The sequence below is a fragment of the Balaenoptera acutorostrata genome, chromosome 2, assembly GCF_949987535.1.
Source record: "Balaenoptera acutorostrata chromosome 2, mBalAcu1.1, whole genome shotgun sequence".
Taxonomy (NCBI): Eukaryota; Metazoa; Chordata; class Mammalia; order Artiodactyla; family Balaenopteridae; genus Balaenoptera; species Balaenoptera acutorostrata.
The window spans coordinates 145,683,447-145,703,840 of NC_080065.1; the positions used below are offsets into that span (position 1 = coordinate 145,683,447).

Here is a 20,394-nt window from a genome sequence, read left to right on the forward strand (position 1 = left end):
GTTTTGATTTGCATTTCCCCGATGACTAATGATATGGAGTGTCTTTTCATGTGTTTATTGGCCATTTAATACCTTTCTTGTAGAAATGTCTATTCAAATCCTTTGCCCATTTGTTAATTGGGTTATTTGTCTTTCTATTATGTAGATATATGTGTTCTTTATGTATTCTAGATATTAGTTCCTTATCAGGTATGTGATTTGTGAATATTTTTCTCATTCTGTGGGCTGTCTTTTTACTTTCTTGATGGTGTCCTTCAAGGCACAAAAGTTTTAAATTTTGATAAAGTTCAATTTATCGATTTTTTCTTTTGTTGCTTTTGCTAAAGCTCTAAGATGGAGGTATATAGTGATAGACACCTACATTAAGTAAAAAGAAAAATCTCAAAGACATAATCTTACTTTACACCTTAAGAAACTAGAAAAAAAGAGCAAACTAAGCCCAAAGTTTGCAGAAGGAATGAAATAACAAAGATCTGAGTGGAAATAAGTGAGAGACTAAAAAGACAATAGAAAAGATAAATGAAACTAAGAGTGTTTTTTTTAAAAGATAAAATAGATAAAACCGTTAGCTAGATTTACCAAGAAAAACAATGAGGACTCAAATAAATAAAATTAGAAATGAAATAGGCGACATTACCCATATGAAAAATATGATGAATGAACATTTTTCTCCTCTTCGAAGTACTCGACATATTTCCCTTCTTTCTTGAGATAATCATGATTTTTCTGCTTACTCTTTTAATATGGTAAATTACATGTATAGGTTTATAACTGTCAACTCAACTTTACATTCCTGGAATAAACTCTACTTGATTGTGATACATTGTTCTTTACATATTGCTGGCTTTAATGTATCAGTGTTCATGCATAAGATTAGTCCATAATTTTCCTTCCTCAGAATACCCTCCTCAGTTTTTGGTGTCAAGGCTATGGTGGCCTCAAAACCAGTGGATGAGGGTTCCATTTTATTTATTGTAAAGTCTGACATGATTTCTTCTCTATATGTTTGGTAAAACTCATCAGTAATGCTATCTGGGCCTACAGTTTTCTTTTGGGAAGATTTTAAATTATGTAATTAATTTATTTTATGGTTACAGTATTATTTTAATTTTCTCTTTCTTCTTGTCAGTTCTGATAATTTATATTTTTTTAGGAATTTGATTATTTCTTCAAAAATTTGGAATTTAGAAATACGTTTCAGTATATTGTCCCTTATGATCTTTTTAATGTCTAAAATATCTAGAGTGATGCCCTTTTCATTTCTGATATTGGTTATTTGTGTCTTCTCTTTGATCTCAATTTTTCTCACTAGGGATAAGTTTTTTATTTAATTACTTTCTACTCTTACCATTTTTTTTCCTTCCACTTTCTTTGGGTTTAATTTGTTATTTCATGTCTAACTTCTTGAGATGGAAGCATAGATCACTGACTTTTTTCAGTCTTTCTTCTTTCTTAATATAAGGGTCTTAAGATTGTAAGTTTCCCTATAAGCATGATCTTAATTGGTGCCCCCAAATTAATTAATTATTATTGGTTATCTATTGTTACATCACCAGTTCCTATCAGAGTGCCCAGTCTCCCCTATGTTCAAAGTATTCCAAAGGCTTCTTATTTCATTCAGGAGAAAGCCAGAATCCTTGCATTGGCCCACTTGTCCCTCCGTGATCTGCCTCTACTTCCTCATTGGTTTCATCTCCTATTGTTTACTCACTCCTGTATCCATCCCAGATTGGCCCTCCTGCTGTTCCTTGGAAACATCAGATACACTCTTGTCTCAGGGCCTTTGCACTTGCTGCCACCCATATCTGGAAAGCCTATACTTCAAATAGATGCATGGCTTGCTGCTTTCCTTCATTCGGGTCTCTGTTGAAATGTACCTTTTCATAAAGGCCTTCTGTGACTACCTATATAAGATAGCACCCTCTAGCATACTCTGTCCTCTTTACCATTGTTTATTTTTCTTCATTATGCCTTTTGCCAACTGACACCAAATAAATTTATGTGTTTTTTTGTTTTGTTTTGTTTGGCTCTCCTCATCTCCCCTCTCTAGAATGTAAGCTCTGTGAGATCGGAGATTTTTTTTTTCTGTTTTATTTACTGCTGTATCTCCAAAGTCTAGAACAGTGTCTGGAATATAGTAGATAATATACAATTATTCATTGAATGAATGGACTCTGTGCTTGGAGTAGATCTGGATTAAAAGATCTGGATTAAATATTTCTGAATCTATCATTTATCAGCCATGTGAACTTGAGCAATCAAATGAAACTTTCTTAGCCCCAGTTCCTTTATTTGCATAATGGGGATAATAATGTTGCCCTGAGATACTGAATATACAAGTTCCTTATGAAGTATAAAATTATAATGAGACATTTTTAATATGCTAGTCAGAAATGTCTTAACATGTTTAAATTTCTTTCTCTTTGGACTTCCATGCTGTTAAAAATTCACTCCTTTGGGATAAGACATTTTGTTGCATTTGGCTCTAGCTAAATTATAAGTATGTTTCTTGAAAGGATAACATTTTTATGCTTCTGTAGCCTTTAACAAGTCAGCAGGAATTCACATAGAATTCATTGTCCCTGAAAGCATGGGATATAGGAGAGGTGTGTTTCAGTGGAGAAAGCAGCAAGTAAAGATCTGAAGCATGGGGAGAGGAAGTTCTGGAAGGGCAGTTTTAAGTGCACACTGGGGAAAAAATTAAGAAGTCTTTTATTAGTCAAGTAAGGATAGGTTATGCTACAATAAAGAAACCACCTCATAATTTCAGTAGCGTGACCAAGAAAAGGTTAGTTTCTTGTCCATATAAAGTATGTTGTGAGTCCATGCTACCCTCCAGGGGATGGGGGCAGGAATAGTTGTGTTATTATATATGTCTGTGTGTGGGACTTAGTAGGAAGTCTTAATTAAACAACTTTAATAAATTTAATAAAGTTTTATAAGATAATTGCAGTCCTATGTCCTGGCAGAAGATTTTAGAGTTTATGTAGGAATATACTTGAATATACTATTGTGATTCTGTAGCCCCTTCCACATAGAGTTTAGATGCAATTATTGCATTCTCCAACTAAAAGTTGTGTCATATATCTTTTGTGTGTGTGTGTATGTGTGTGTGTGGTGTATCCTGATGAATATATATGTTTATGCGGGAATGGGACACATTATTTGAATTAGAACTTTAACAAAATGCTACCATTTATTGAGCACTTCCTATGTACCAGGTACACTCCCAGGTACCAGGGGCTTTAGACATCTTATCTCATTTATTATAATTCTGAAAACAACTCCTTGAGGTAGGTACTATTGTTGTACGCACTTTATAGTGAGGAACCGATGTTCAGCAGTGTGAAGTAATTTGACTTTAATCACACAACTAAGTGGCAGAACTTAGACCAAATTCAGGTCTGCTTGGCTCCAGAGGCCATGATCTTAACCATAATGCAGTGCTGCCCACCCCTCCCCATCTCCAGATGGTACGTCCTGGATGTATAACTGCCGTTAAGTTTATCAACAAACCAAAATTGATGATGACGACATGATGATGATAAATGTAGTCATATGGTGGTGGTTATATTTGATTTGACAGCATTTGGGCTCTACGTTAGACTGCCAAAGATGTCCTGTTGTACGTGTAACATTCCCAACATTATAATTACTCCTTTGGGTTCAGACTTTGCACGTGGCAGACCCGAGTTAAAATGCAAATATCTTTTCTGGGAGCAATAATAAGTTAACACCAATCATTATGACTACATCAGCAAGAAACAGCCAATTTCTATCATCAGGGAATAATCAAGCAGAGAAGACAAAACTTAAAATAGTCAATGTGCTAGAAGGCAATTTAATGTAGTATATACTCAGATGAGAAATTAAATATAATTAGTGGAAGTTATATTTCACATAAACATAATGGGTAGACCAGTGAGGGAAGGGTTTCATAATTGGCAGTAATTATCAGCAGAGGTTTCTTGGAGTAGGTGGCACTTGATATGAGTCTTGAAGTCCTGGGTGACTTGAAAACCACATGTTTGTCTCATAATCCTGATTTCCTAAACACTCTTTAGTAATTCTCTCATTTTTTTTCTGCCCATAACAGTCTATCTTTCTCCATATTCTCATCTCTTCTTTCTCTACACTAAGTTAAAAAATGTGACTTGAGTGGGAGCTTCATCTTTTTAAAGATCTTTGTCCTAGATAGTGTTTAATGGCTCACAGATAGACACTTGATCTGATATGAGCCAGTCCTAATACCCAAACTTACAGCCATAGTTGATGAGTTCAGTGGTGGGTAGCTGACCCAAGATTAGCCAGTTAGATCCGTTTGTAGGATTTTTGAGTTTGGGACTAGAGAAAGTAAGTCTCAGTTCCTCTGTGGGTTTGTGCATTGTGAGATTTGAGATACGGAAGCTATGAGTATAGTTCAAGAAAGCATAAAGTTGACCTACAGAATGAAACACATGAGACACACAGAGAGGGTGTTGGTGGCATTTAAGTTTCTGATTCCAGAGGTCTCTGAGATCCACCATTATGCACTGATTTGGTTATTCAATCTTCATATGAATAATTTCTAAATAATCTCCTCCCCCACTCCACCCCCCGACCCCCCATCTATCTTTTGCCCTTAGCTAGTCTGAGTTGAATTTTTGTCATATGCAACTTAGAGAGTCCTGGCAAATATTGTATTGTATTTTGTTTTATTGTAACTTCATGTTGAAATAGGTAGAGTAGAGATTATCTTTATTTCATAGAGAAGAAAATGAGGCTCAGAAAATATAATGTAACGAAGACACTGAAAAATATGAGAAGTTGATCCAAAACTTCTCACACTGGAGAAAACACTGGTAGGTACAGGGAGATGCAGGCAGGAAAAGTCTGCTAGTTTAGGAGACTCAGTGTATAAACTATGAATAAAGTAGCTTTCCACTGCTGTGGGTATTCTGAGTGCTCTGACGCCAAATTTTGGTATCATTTTAGCTTGTGTTTTTTGTTTTTTGTTTTTTTGTCAGCAAAAGCTTGGCTTTTGAGGGAAAAGGAGGAAACCCAATTCTACCACAGCACCTATTTCCCATTTTACTTAAGGTCCGTGGGGTTACCCAGGTGTGAAGTCAGTCATAACTCTCTGTACCTCAGGGATGTAACACTGACAGGGATGGCTTTTGACAAGGGCTGATTTCAAAATGAAACTGAATGCTGATTGTCTCACTCTTCTCAAAGCACGCTTGAACCTATATTAACCTAGGGACACCAAGAGATTCAGAAAGAACAATCCCTGGAGTTTAAGGACAAACTTTGCTTATGCTGTCTTTAAGTAAAGAAAAGAAAAAGAACTTAGGACATTTAACAATTTATCTCCTCTTTTATTTCAAAGAAGATTTAAGGTGGTTTAAAAGGATATGAAAATATAGGAAGACAATAAGTTAAACATAGAAGAGAACTGAAAAAATAAATGACAATAAGAGTTAGGAGTGAGGCTCATTAACAATGAATATGATACAGTCCTACACATTATGTGATAACTGGTCCCCAATTTAGGCTTTAAGCTTTCTTGTCAGTGCAAACAGGGAAACCTAATTGATTACACAGTTTGCAATGTTCATGAGATAAACCAAAGCAAATCCTTGGGAGAAGTACAACTGCATCTGATCCTGTGACCAAAAACAATGTGTCCCTGGGTTCTTACAAAGACAGTACTGTGTTATATAATGTAAAAGACCTTGAGTGCTCCTTCCAGGAGACCCAAGGATGATATTCACAGCCCTGGCAGTATTATTTCTCAAACTTTAATCATCTTTATAATTTCTGCTGTATCTACTTACTACATTTAAAAAATTATTAACCTAATATATTTCTAACATAGGTTTCACTTGGATTCCATTTTATTTTATTTTTTTATTTTTATAAACTTATTTATTTATTTATTTATTTTTGGCTGCGTTGGGTCTTCGTAGCTGCGCGCGGGCTTTCTCTAGTTGCAGTGAGCGGCGGCTACTCTTCGTTGCGGTGCGTGGGCTTCTCATTGCGGTGGCTTCTCTTGTTGTGGAGCATGGGCTCTAGGTGCGTGGGCTTCAGTAGTTGCAGCATGTTGGCTCAGTAGTTTGGCTTGCGGGCTCTAGAGCACAGGCTCAGTCGTTGTGGCTCACGGGCTTAGTTGCTCCACGGCATGTGGGATCTTCCCGGGCCAAGGCCGGAACCCATTTCCCCTGCGTTGGCAGGTGGATTCTTAACCACTGTGCCACCAGGGAAGTCCCTTGGATTCCATTTTAAACTTAATTTCATCTTAGCAAGGTAGATGGGCTAGTTCTACTTTTCTAATACCCTTTAAATTAAGTTTATAAGTATTAAAATTTAACAGTCTATTATAACCCAAAATTTTCTGATGTACCCCCTTGGTGCTACACCTTGGGAAACACTGGCTTAGGGAAAAAGAGAAATCCAACATTTGAATAACCATGACCTCATTACATCTTAATATCTCTCTTATGAAGTATTATGACCATCAGTGTTGAGAATTCTGAGGTTAAAGAATTTGCACAAGGTCCCACAATAACCAAACCAGGATGAACCTCAAGTCCTCTGATGAAAGTCAAGTTCCAGCTTCTAGAGGAATGCATGGAGGGCCTTGTCCCTAAACCAAAGTTCAGACCCTCTTTGACCGTTTGCCCCTTTGCTTCCTCCCAGAATGCCTCATCCCCTGCTTGGTCCATAGTGATGCCAGCCTGTGGTAATTGGAACCTGGTCTGCCAGACCAAATGGAGGAAGTCTGCCAGGCAGATGTGGAACCCAAAAGAGGAACTTCACCAACTGCTGTGGACAGCTCTAGCACTTCATGCCCCCGTGGACTTTTGGGGAAGTATTTTTGTGGCTCACCAGTCTCTCATTAGGCAAAGGTCACTTGTCCTGTCTTGGCCTTCTCTACTGGTGGAAAGTACGGCTGGGAGATTTGGAATGGTTGCTGTTTGACTTTGATTCTTGGCACGACTGTCACCATGAGCTTTTTTGGTAAGATCGCAAGCTGAAGTTTGTTGTTGAGGATTGCAGGATTCCTTCTAATCTTTGGGAACATTTTGAATCATAACTGGCAGTGGCTTTCTGATGGCAACTTGAGCAAGCTCAGGGGGAGAAGCCATCGCCCTCTCTCACACGAATATGACTTTGGGTAAATTACCTTGAACTCTTTACCTAGGGGTGTAATCTACATTCTTTCTGAGCCCTGATTTATAGTGTAAACCTTTTTCTTCTTATTTTAATGAATAGAAGTAACGTTTTCTGCTCCATCCTTCTCTTAAAGAAATTTTAAAGTCTCTTATAATTTAAAATTTTTTATTATTTAAAAAATTTTTATTTTGTTATAGTTGTAGATCCACATACATCTGTACAAAATGCTACAGAAAAATCCTGTGTACTTTTTACCCAGTCTCCCCTAATGGTAACATTCTTAAAGAGATTTAAAATTTGCTGAGGTATAATTTAGATATGATAAAAATCACTCTTTTAAAGTGTACAGTTTGATGAGCTTTGACAAATATATACAGCTGAGTAACTGCTATCACAATCAAAAGATAGAACATTTCTATCATCCCAAGAAGTTTCTTCATGCCTCTTTGCAGTTAACCCCCTCTCCCCATTCCCAGCCCCTAGAAACCACTCATCTGTTTTCTGTCCCTATACTTTTGCCTTTTCTAGACTGTCTTTTAAATGGAATCATACAGTATGTAGTCTTTTGTGTCTTTTTATTCACTTAGAATATTGCTTTTGAGATTCATCCATGTTTCTGAATGAATCACTGTTTTGTTCCTTTTTATTGCTGAGTAGTATTCCACTATATGCCACAATTTGTTTATCCACTCACCAACTGATGGACGTTTGTGTTTTTTCCAGTTTGGGGCTATTAGGAATAAAGATACAATAAACATTCCTGTATGAATTTTTGGGAGGATGTATGTTTTCATTTCCCTTGGGTAAATTCCTTAGAATAGAATTGCTGGGTTGTGTGGTTAATGTCAGGGTAATGCCAGCCCCGTAAAACAAGTTGGAAAGTGTTTTCTCCTCTTTCATTTTTTGAAAGAGTTCATGTAGAATTGATACTGTATCTTCTTTAAATGTTAGGTAGAATCCCCTGGTAAAACTGGAGTTCTTCTTTGTGGGAAGGACTTTAACTATGAATACAATCTCTTTAATAGATATAAGGCCACCCAAGTTTCCCCTTTCTTCTTGAATGAGTTTTAGTAAGGAATTTGTTTATTTCATCTATGTTATCAAATTTATTGTCAGGAAGTTGTTCATAAAATAACATTATCCTTCCTAACATCTGATAGATCTGCTGTGACAGTCCTTCTTTCATTCATAACATTGGTAATTTGGGTCTCTGTCCTTTTTTCTTGATCTGTATATATAGAGGTTTACCAATTTTATTGATCTTTCCAAAGCACCAGCTTTTGGTTTCATTGTTTTGCTTACTAATTTCTGTTTTCTACTTCAGTGTTTTCTGCTCTTATCTTTATTATCTCCTTCCTTTTATTTACTTTGGGTTTAATTTGCTCTTAATTTTTTAGTTTCATAAGGTGGAAACTTAGATAATTGATTTTAGACCTTTCTTCTTTTCTAATATGAGCATTTAATACCATCAGTTCCTCTTTAAACACTGCTTTAGCTGGATCCTACAAATTTTAAGATTTCTTATCATTTCAATTTAAACATATGTTTAATTTCCCTTGTTATTTCTTCTTTGACCTGTAGATTATTTAGAAGTGTTCTGTTTATTACCCACATATTTAAGAATTTTCTTGGTGTCATTCTGTTGCTGATTTATAGTTGACCACCATTGTCATCAGAAAATATACCTTTCTGTGTTTTTAATCCTTTTAAATTTATTGAGATTAGTTTTATGCCCCAGAATATGGACTACTTTTGAATATTTCATGAACATTTGAAAAGAAAGTAAATTCTCTGAGATGAAGTATTCTATACATTAGGTCAAGTTGCTTGATAGTATTGTTCAAGTTATCTATATATTTAATAATTTTTGTCTAATTTTTCTATCAATTATTGACAAGAAAAAAGTTGAAATCTCCAACTATAATTGTTGATTTGTCTATTTCTCTTATTGGCCATGATCTGTTCACATACTTCATCTGCCCCATTCTCTCTCTTCTTCTGGCACTCAGTTTCATTTATGTTGGGCAATCTGATATGGTCTCACAGCTCCTGGGTGTTTTTCCACTGATTGTTCTTCTCTTTTCATATTTGTAAAAATAACCTCTATCTTCAAATTCACTTATCCTTTCTTCTGCTGTGTCCCATTTGTTGACAAGCCTGCCTGGGCAGTTCTTCATCTCTGATGTTGTGTTTTCATGTTTAGCATTTCCATCTGACCCTTTTTTAATAGCTTCCATCTCTTTGCTGAAATTCCCTATGATCCATACATTTCGTCCACCTTTTTAATGCTAAGTCCTTTAACGTATTCATTAGAGTAGTTAAAATGTCCCTGTCTGATGCTTCTAACATCTAGGTTATTTCTGGGTCTGGTTCTGTTGCATATTTTATCTCTTGACAGGAGGGTATTTTTTTTCTTGCTTCTTTGTGTCTCTTATTATTTTCAATAAAGTGCTGAACATTCTGGGTAAAAGAACAATAGAGACAGAGATAAATAATATATGATGCCCAGAATGGCATATGTGCCATGGAATTTGTTAGTATTTAAAATGCTTTTTGGCCATCCAAGGTGGGTGTTATTATTCTCCCATTTTAAAGGTGAGGAAAGTGTGGGGAGGGGAGGACAGCAACACAGTGCCAGGGATGAACTTGGTTTTGAATTGTGGCTATGTGGCTGATCCCTTTCCTAACTGTTATGTGGGATCTGGTGGCACTGGGAAGCATGGCTGTGGAGCAGTAAAGACTGGAGGCTGGGAGGCCAGTCAGAGCTGTCTCAGCAGTGCAGGTTGTGGTGTTAAAGGCCCACCAGGGATCATTAACTCAAACGCTCAGAGTATACACGACTCATGTAAGTGAATACACGTAGGCAGAAATATATGGCTCAGTATTAAAGACAAACTAGGGAGTGATGGGGACCATGGTGAACTGGATGCACATGCTCCTTTCCAGAAAGACAGCTGTGACTCAGTTCTGGCTGACCGTGCCAAGTGCAAAACCAAGATTAGTGTTACCAGTTCTTGTGATGTTTTGATGGAAGCCAGAAATCTGAACTTAAATGTGAAGTATCCTGATTTTAAAGGTTGGCCACAGGTATAATTTTTAAAAATGTTTATTTAGGCCATACCATGAGGATTAAGCAAAACTTGCCTGTAGGCTGTCAGCCTATAGGCCACACAAGCCTGGGTGGTGGCAGAGAGACTGCCCAGGTACTGCTACAGCTGTGGACATGCAGTTTTACCAGACATGTTTTTGGTCAAAGGGCTAAACGGCAGACTCCAGAGCATTTTCTATCAACATGAGACCATTCATTAGGTTTACTCATGGCTTTAGACTTTGCCAGCCTGGAGGTACATCTGTGTTTACTTTGATATCAATACCTGCCTTACTCCATATTTCATTTTTCTTTCTTTTTCATTGGCAAATTTTTTTTTTAATTGAAGTATAGTTGATTTAGAATGTTGTGTTAGTTTCAGGTGTACAGCAAGTGATTCAGTTATACTATGTCTGTGAGTCTGTTTCTGTTTTATAAATAAGTTCATTTGTATCATTTTTTTAAGATTCCACATATAAGTGATAGCATACGATATTTGTCTTTCTCCGTCTGACTTACTTCCCTTAGTATGATAATCTCTAGGTGCATCCATGTTGCTGCAAATGGCATTATTTCATTCTTTTTTATGGCTAAGTAGTATTCCATTGTGTATATATACCACATCTTCTTTATCCATTCATCTGTTGATGGATACATAGGTTGTTTCCATATCTTGGCTATTTGTAAATAATGCTGCTATGAACATTGGGGTGCATGTATCTTTTAGAATTATAGCTTTCATCTTTTCTGGATATATGCCCAGGAAGGGGATTGCTGGATCATATGGTGACTCTATTTTTAGTTTTTTGAGGAATCTCCATACTGTTTTCCATAGTGGCTGCACCAATTTACATTCCCAACAGTGTAGGAGGGTTCCCTTTTCTCCACACCCTCTACAGCATAATCAAATTTGTAGACATATTGGTGATGGCCATTCTGACCAGTGTGAAATCATACCTCATTGTGGTTTTGATTTGCATTTCTCTAATGATTAGTGATGTTATGACTTGCTCCATATTTCTACCTGCCTCTTATAGTCTCTCCCCAAGGGTGGCTGTTAGCCCATGTATGCTCTGAGTAAGACAGTTTGAGAGAAGCATTGTAGCGTAGTGGTTCATAGTTTGGTTTGCTTCTTTGATCTTCCATTTTCCACCTTTGTCAGAGGATATGTTGTTTACTCTCTTTGTACCAGTTACTTAACTATAAAATAGGAATAATTTGACCTACCTCCAAGGATGGTTGTGAGAATTATAGAAGATAAATATTGAGGGCTTGGAAAAATATCTGACATATAGTAAGTGCTCTACAAATGTTAGCTATTATCATTTATATTTCTTCCTTCTTGACCCTTCTTTTTTTTTTTTAATTAATTTATTTATTTATTTATGGCTGTGTTGGGTCTTCGTTTCTGTGCGAGGGCTTTCTCTAGTTGCGGCAAGTGGGGGCCACTCTTCATCGCGGTGCGCGGGCCTCTCACTATCGCGGGCTCCCTTGTTGCGGAGCACAGGCTCCAGACGCGCAGGCTCAGTAATTGTGGCTCAAGGGCCTAGTTGCTCCGCAGCATGTGGGATCTTCCCAGACCAGGGCTCGAACCCGTGTCTCCTGCATTGGCGGGCGGATTCTTAGCCACTGCGCCACCAGGGAAGCCCCCTTCTTGACCCTTCTATTTGAGGCATCTATCTTCTGTTTCTGATGCATTGGCCCCCTGGGAAAATTCACTTGGTGTTGCCCAGAACCCTCAGGATGCCAAGGCTGCATTTATTAATTCATCCAAAATATCCATCAAGGCCTGCAGGTGCAATTCTGTTCCAGGCATTGGAGAGTTATCAGTGGTGCACACAATAGAAGGAGCTTGCATTTTAGAGCACAAGACTGACAATAATTGTGAAAACAAAGAAATGAGTGAAACTATTTCCAAGTGCTTATTGCTATGAAGAAAAAGAAAATGGTGATGTGATAGAGAATGAACAGTTGGCTACTTTATTTATTTTTTATTTTTTACTTTAAAAATTTTTTTTAATTTGAAAAATATTTATTTATTTATCTATTTTTGGCTGCGTTGGGTCTTTGTTGCTGCACGCAGGCTTTCTCTAGTTGCGGTGAGGGGGGGGCTACTCTTTGTTGTGGAGCACGGGCTCTAGGCAAGCGGACTTCAGTAGTTGTGGCACACGGGCTCAGTAGTTGCGGCTTGTGGGCTCTAGAGCGCAGGCTCAGTAGTTGTGGCACATGGGCTTAGTTGCTCTGCGGCACATGGGATCTTCCTGGACCAGGGATCAAACCCATGTCCCCTGAATTGGCAGGCAGATTCTTAACCACTGCGCCACCAGGGAAGTCCCAACAGGTGGCTACTTTAGATTGAGTGCTCAAGAAAGGCCACTCTGAGGAGTATCATTTGACATGAGGTTTGAATGACAAGAAAATATCTTTTCATTTAAAAATCTAGAGGAAGAGTGTTTCAGGCTAGTGAAATAGCAAGTACAAAGGCCCTGAGGCAGGACTGAGCTTGGCTTGTCCAGGCAACACGCAATAGGTCAGAGTGGCTCAGAGATTAAGGGGATAGGAGGAAAGGAGATGAGGTCACTGAGCTAGACAGGAACCATACCACACAGGCTTGGTAGACCAAGGCAAAGATTTTGGTTATATTTTAAGTCCTAGGTGGAGGGTTTGAAGCACAGGAGTGACAAGACTTTATTTATATTTCAGCTGACTCACTCTTGCTGCAGCATGGAAGGATGGATTGGAGGGGAAGCAGAAAGGCCATCAGCCCCACTGTGAACTACTGTGGAATAGGCAGGGGAGGTAAGGGAGAATGGCTCTTTCCTAAGCTGTTTTTTCTTATTCATTCATTCATTCATCATTCAGTGGCTCTTTCTTGAGTGTCTGTTTTGTGTCAGCAATGTGTTAGGCCCTGGGACTACACTGATATATGATATTGTCATGAACTTTGCTACCATTGAACTTTCAATCAAATGTGCCTGTTGGTTTCCTGGGTCCTCACACAGTGCTGTCTGTACACATGATCTTTAGTGAACATTAATCCTAGAGTGGTTCATCTCAACCACACGCATCTTCATATGGGCTCACCACCGGGGCGAGTAACCACGTAGAATTCTTTCCTCTGTAGGCACCCGCAACATCCTACCTCTCTCGGCAAAACACAAGGGATGCAAATGGGGGCATGCAAAACGGATAAGGCTGGAGAAGGAGGCCTCTGAGCTTATGTGCCAGAAGCCTAGAACCTCCTGGAAGCCTGAATGCGTTTGTGAGCATCAGGTTACCCGGACCTCTACCTCCAGGGGAACATGGAGGGAATTACAGATCATAAAGATGACTTTTCTTTCTGGTCTGTTTTCAATAAGGTCATTTTTTTTTTTTTTTTTAGAGAATTTTTTTAAGGTAGTGAAACAACATTGCCTAGTATGGAGAGCGCTTTTTCAGATGTAATTCACAACCACAGGCTCTCGTGTGAAATTCAGGGTGTAACCACATTTCTCAAATGGTAAAGAAAATGGGCAATCAGCTTTTTTCAAATGAAACCAAGCACCTAATAACTGTCTTTCACTATCTGATAGGCCTGTGAAACAAACTCCCAAGAAAGTCTGCTGGGTGGGCTAAACTCCTCGATATCTTCTTTACAGAATAGAAATGTCAGTTATAATTTTTCATGGAGAGAGGGAGGTTCAAGTTCAAGGAAGCAACGGGGAGTGGAACAATGATTTCGTAGGTTCTAAGTGCCTTTGGAATGAACACAAAGAGGAAAATACTAGGAAAAGGACAGGTGAAAAATCAGTTTAAGCCAGTTCCAGAATTTTTTCACGGCAATGGAATCCTTTTTTCAGAATATTCTTCAGAGACCCAACATGAAAAAGAGAAAAAATAGGATCTGTTTTGAAAGTGGGAGAGTAAGTAGGGCTCAACCTGTTGCCATCCACCACACACCTCTCCATCCCTGGCAAGTCTTAGAGCCTCAGACCTTCAAGGAACCCAGCTGGAACCTTATTGTTTTTTGTTTTTTTAAATTTTTTTAAAATTTATTATTTATTTATTATTTTTATTTTTGGCTGTGTTGGGTCTTCGTTTCTGTGTGAGGGCTTTCTCCAGTTGAGGCGAGTGGGGGCCGCTCTTCATCGCGGTGTGCGGGCCTCTCACTATCGCGGCCTCTCTTGTTGCGGAGCACAGGCTCCAGACGCGCAGGCTCAGTAGTTGTGGCTCACGGGCCCAGTTGCTCCGCGGCATGTGGGATCCTCCCAGACCAGGGCTCGAACCCGTGTCCCCTGCACCGGCAGGCAGACTCTCAACCACTGCGCCACCAGGGAAGCCCGGAACCTTATTGTTTTAAACCACGATACAGAACAAAGACTGTGTTAATTTAAATTTTATTTAGAGTATATCATATGCTAGGCAAGTTGCTAACAAAACAGTTTACATAACACAGTGTTACCCTTGACCCCATGAAATGAGTATTGTTACACCTGTTGTCAAGATGAGGAAACTGAGGTTCAGGGTGGCTAGATCATATGGCCAAACTTACACAGTTGCTAAGTGGCAAATCTTGGCTTCAAACTCAAAGCTGATACCAAAGATTCTGCTTTTTATTTTTTGGCCACGCAGCATGGCATGTGGGATCCCAGTTCCCCGAACAGGGATCTAACCCATGTCCTCTGTGATGGGACCGTGGAGTCTTAACCACTGGACTGCCAGGGTGGTCCTCAGAGCTTCTGCTTTTAACCAGTAAATTCTCCTAGCTCTCTCTCTTCGACAGATTTCTTTAGTTCTCATCAGGAGCACAAGCATTTCCAGGAATGTTTACAGAAAGGAGACAGGGAGGAGGAGAAGGAGGAAGAAAGAGTAATGTGGAGGGAGGCAGAGGCAGAGGGAGAGTAGGACTTAGACAAAGAGGAAATTAGTGTAAAATGATAAAACCCAGGGAGCCAGCTGCTAAGCAATGAAACTACATGGAAAATCCAAAGAAAGATAATACCATGAGGAGAGAGAGAAAGAGGAGGTGGGGTTCAGCTGTAAGGTCACTGCTTACTAGTGACCAAAATGCCAAGATTTCAGCCAGGGCTGGACCCCCCTGGTTTCTATTGTGATCTGATTGACTTAGTCATTGAAAGTCGAGTTAATGGTGTCATTGAAAGTCGGGTTAATGGTCACGAACAAACAGATCAGGAGACTGGCCCAGGGCACAGGAGTCCCACCAATGGACCAGCTAATTGGAGCTGGGCAGTCCTTTTGGGCACCCAGCTCATGAGGCCAGACAGTGCCCAGCGCCTTGGTGGTGGCTTTCCATGATGTCAAAGGATCATTTTGCCCCTGTTGACTGAAGTTTTAGCTAGGTTGCTGAGATGACTGGCTGGGTTGGGCTCCGTGGGCTGACAGTGAGCTGACCCAGGGGACAACCCAAAAGACAAGAATCTGACTGGGGGATGCATTGTTCTTCAGAGGAATAAAGCAGGGAAAAGAAACCAGTGAGAAACCTCTTAGCTTGTTTGTTGTTACTGGTCTCTGCCATTGGCTGCTTCACTTGTGTGGAATCAGTGGCCAAAAGCAGTAGTACTGACACCATGCAGCACCCAGGTCATGGGTAGCATTGGCGGCATAGCTCCTACTGCTGTTAGGAGTTGGCTGGGTAACTGGGTGACAGTTGTAGTGCAAGTGCCTGCCTTGAGTGATGAGGGGCAGATCACTTCCTGATTCTCTGCCTCCGTTCACCCTTCTGAAGCACCATAATCACATGAGCTCCTTACCTACTTCTTTAGGTAAGGGATGTAGAGTCACAAGGCAAGAGTGTTGGAAAGCATCTTGAGTCTTCTGGGAAGAAAAGGAAAGAAACATTCAATGAGGACATACTGTATCCCAGGCAATTCACATGCCTTCTCTGATCAGATTTTTTTTAAGGATAGGCAGTATTAACTCCATTTTATAAGAGATATTCAGAGGTTTCTAAGATTTGGAGAGATTGTATTGTCTGTCCAATTCTTCCACTCCTTTTTCCATTCCCTTCTGCTTTAAGTGCCTGTATCCTTATAGATGCTTAGCCCTAACCAAAGGGCACCAGGATAGGTACCAAAAGGCTGGAGACTAGCCCTGGCAGGGCCACTCCATGGGCCAAGCAGATAACATGGCTATGGGTGGCAATCAGGAAAAGGATAACAGGGAGAGGAGAGTGATAAATGAAAAGTGCATATAAAAGCATTCAGGTGTGAGGAAAACACACCATTACACCAGTGAACAGGATCAATAAAGCCAGAGTTTTTCAGTTTACAGCATCCTGACTAGATCATCTCTTAGGTCCTTTTGAGTTCCAACGTTTAATTTTTTTTGCCTCCCATGAAAACTGCCATATTCTTTTTCTGTTCTCTTCAGGCTCTGCTTTCTGTTGGTAGAAGTGGGTGGTGGTAATGAGCTAATCAGATAAGCTAATCTCTACTGTGGGCAAATTAGCTAATGGGCAACTCTTCCCATGACTTAATGCCAAAATTGGATTAAAGCACCTCCCTTCTGATCTTGACCTGGGGGACTGACAAATGGTGGGAATTCACACTTCTATACCCAGAATCCCTGCAACTACACCCTGGGAACAGCACCCAGCACAGGGCTGGACAGGAACTGACATGTGACCCAGCTTTCTTTCCCTGCAATTATGGCATCAATAAAATGGCCAGAGCCTAATGATTGGACAAAAAACTCTGGTTTCCGTATTATGTGGTGGCCCCATAGGAGGTGGGAGGTGGCAGGGGTGGGGGAACCATGACAATTTTATAGTCATTTTTCCCCAGTTTTATTGAGAAATAATTGACATACATCACTGTGTAAGTTTAAGGTGCACAGCATGATAGTTCAATTTACATAGATTGTGAAATGATTACCACAGTAGGTTCAGCTAAGATCTATCTTCTCATACAGATACAATAAAAAGAAAAGAAAGAAGAAAAGAGTAAAGGAAAAAAATTTCTCCTTGTGATGAGAACTCTTAGGATTTACTCTCTCAACAACTTTTTTTTTTTAAATCTTTATTGAAGTATAATTGCCTTACAATAGTGTGTTAGCTTCTGCTTTATAACAAAGTGAATCAGTTATACATATACAATATGTTCCCATTTCTCTTCCCTCTTGCATCTCCCTCCCTCCCACCCTCCCCATCCCACCCCTCTAGGTGGTCACAAAGCACCGAGCTGATCTCCCTGTGCTGTGCGGCTGCTTCCCACTAGTTATCTATTTTACATTTGGTAGTGTATATATGTCCATGACACTCTCTTACCCTGTCACATCTCACCCCACCCCCTCCCCATATCCTCAAGTCCATTCTCTAGTAGGTCTGTGTCTTTATTCCCGTCTTGCCACTAGGTTCTTCATGGCCTTTTTTTTTTTTTTCCCTTAGATTCCGTATATATGTGTTAGCATACTGTATTTGTTTTTCTCTTTCTGACTTACTTCACTCTGTATGACAGACTCTAACTCCATCCACCTCATTACAAATACCTCCATTTCATTTCTCTTTATGGCTGAGTAATATTCCATTGTATATATGTGCCACATCTTCTTCATCCATTCATCTGTCGATGGACATTTAGGTTGCTTCCATGTCCTGGCTATTGTAAATAGAGCTGCAATGAACATTTTGGTACATGACTCTTTTTGACCTATGGTTTTCTCAGGGTATATGCCCAGTAGTGGGATTGCTGGGTCATATGGTAGTTCTATTTGTAGTTTTTTAAGGAACCTCCATACTGTTCTCCATAGTGGCTGTATCAATTTACATTCCCACCAACAGTGCAAGAGTGTTCCCTTTCCTCCACACCCTCTCCAGCATTTATTGTTTCTAGATTTTTTGATGATGGCCATTCTGACCGGTGTGAGATGATATCTCATTGTAGTTTTGATTTGCATTTCTCTAATGATTAATGATGTTGAGCATTCTTTCATGTGTCTGTAGGCCATCTGTATATCTTCTTTGGAGAAATGTCTATTTAGATCTTCTGCCCATTTTTGGATTGGGTTGTTCGTTTTTTTGTTATTGAGCTGCATGAGCTGCTTGTAAATCTTGGAGATTAATCCTTTGTCAGTTGCTTCATTTGCAAATATTTTCTCCCATTCTGAGGGTTGTCTTTTGGTCTTGTTTATGGTTTCCTTTGCTGTGCAAAAGCTTTTAAGTTTCATTAGGTCCCATTTGTTTATTTGTGTTCTTATTTCCATTTCTCTGGGAGCTGGGTCAAAAAGAATCTTGCTGTGATGTATGTCATAGAGTGTTCTGCCTATGTTTTCCTCTAAGAGTTTGATAGTGTCTGCCCTTACACTTAGGTCTTTAATCCATTTTGAGTTTATTTTTGAGCATGGTGTCAGGGAGTGTTCTAATTTCATACTTTTACATGTTCCTGTCCAATTTTCCCAGCACCACTTATTGAAGAGGCTGTCTTTTCTCCACTGTATATGCTTGCCTCCTTTATCAAAGATAAGTTGACCATATGTGTGTGGGTTTATCTCTGGGCTTTCCATCCTGTTCCATTGATCTATATTTCTGTTTTTGTGCCAGTACCAAACTGTCTTGATTACTGAAGCTTTGTAATATAGTCTGAAGTCAGGGAGCCTGATTCCCCCAGCTCCATTTTTCGTTCTCAAGATTGCTTTGGCTATTCGGGGTCTTTTGTGTTTCCATACAAATTGTGAAATTTTTTGTTCTAGTTCTGTGAAAAATGCCAGTGGTAGTTTGATAGGGATTGCATTGAATCTGTAGATTGCTTTGGGAAGTAGAGTCATTTTCACAATGTTGATTCTTCCAATCCAGGAACATGGTATATCTCTCCATCTATTTGTATCATCTTTAATTTCTTTCATCAGTGTCTTATAATTTTCTGCATACAGGTCTTTTGTCTCCTTAGGTAGGTTTATTCCTAGATATTTTATTCTTTTTGTTGCAATGGTAAATGGGAGTGTTTTCTTAATTTCACTTTCAGATTTTTCGTCATTAGTGTATAGAAATGCAAGAGATTTCTGTGCATTAATTTTGTATCCTGCTACTTTACCAAATTCATTGATTAGCTCTAGGAGTTTTCTGGTAGCATCTTTAGGATTCTCTATGTATAGTATCATGTCATCTGCAAATAGTGACAGCTTTACTTCTTCTTTTCCGATTTGGATTCCTTTTATTTCTTTGTCTTCTCTGATTGCTGTGGCTAACACTTCCAAAACTATGTTGAATAATAGTGGTGAGAGTGGGCAACCTTGTCTTGTTCCTGATCTTAGTGGAAATGGTTTCAGTTTTTCACCATTGAGGACAATGTTGGCTGTGGGTTTGTCATATATGGCCTTTATTATGTTGAGGAAAGTTCCCTCTATGCCTACTTTCTGCAGGGCTTTTATCATAAATGGGTGTTGAATTTTGTCGAAAGCTTTCTCTGCATCTATTGAGATGATCATATGGTTTTTCTCCTTCAATTTGTTAATATGGTGTATCACATTGATTGATTTGCGTATATTGAAGAATCCTTGCATTCCTGGGATAAACCCCACTTGATCATGGTGTATGATCCTTTTAATGTGCTGTTGGATTCTTTTTGCTAGTATTTTGTTGAGGATTTTTGCATCTATGTTCATCAGTGATATTGGCCTGTAGTTTTCTTTCTTTGTGACATCTTTGTCTGGTTTTGGTATCAGGGTGATGGTGGCCTCGTAGAATGAGTTGGGGAGTGTTCCTCCCTCTGCAATATTTTGGAAGAGTTTGAGAAGGATAGGTGTTAGCTCTTCTCTAAATGTTTGATAGAATTCACCTGTGAAGCCATCTGGTCCTGGGCTTTTGTTTGTTGGAAGATTTTTAATCACAGTTTCAATTTCAGTGCTTGTGATTGGTCTGTTCATATTTTCTATTTCTTCCTGGTTCAGTCTCGGCAGTTTGTGCATTTCTAAGAATCTGTCCATTTCTTCCAGGTTGTCCATTTTATTGGCATAGAGTTGCTTGTAGTAATCTCTCATGATCTTTTGTATTTCTGCAGTGTCAGTGGTTACTTCTCCTTTTTCATTTCTAATTCTATTGATCTGAGTCTTCTCCCTTTTTCTCTTGATGAGTCTGGCTAATGGTTTATCAATTTTGTTTATCTTCTCAAAGAACCAGCTTTTAGTTTCATTGATTTTTGCTATTGTTTCCTTCATTT

General features: G+C 39.1%; 1 long non-coding RNA gene across 6 annotated transcripts in view; it reads left to right on the forward strand.

The window, feature by feature from the left end:
- Positions 1 to 20,394, forward strand: part of LOC103006547 (uncharacterized) — a 57,108-nt gene that overhangs the window by 17,991 nt on the left and 18,723 nt on the right. For all 6 annotated transcript variants that reach the window (XR_009007290.1, XR_009007292.1, XR_009007294.1 and 3 more), the window contains 2 exons: positions 6,679 to 6,999; positions 12,947 to 13,042. This is a non-coding gene — a long non-coding RNA (uncharacterized LOC103006547). The remainder of the gene's footprint in view (positions 1 to 6,678; positions 7,000 to 12,946; positions 13,043 to 20,394) is intronic.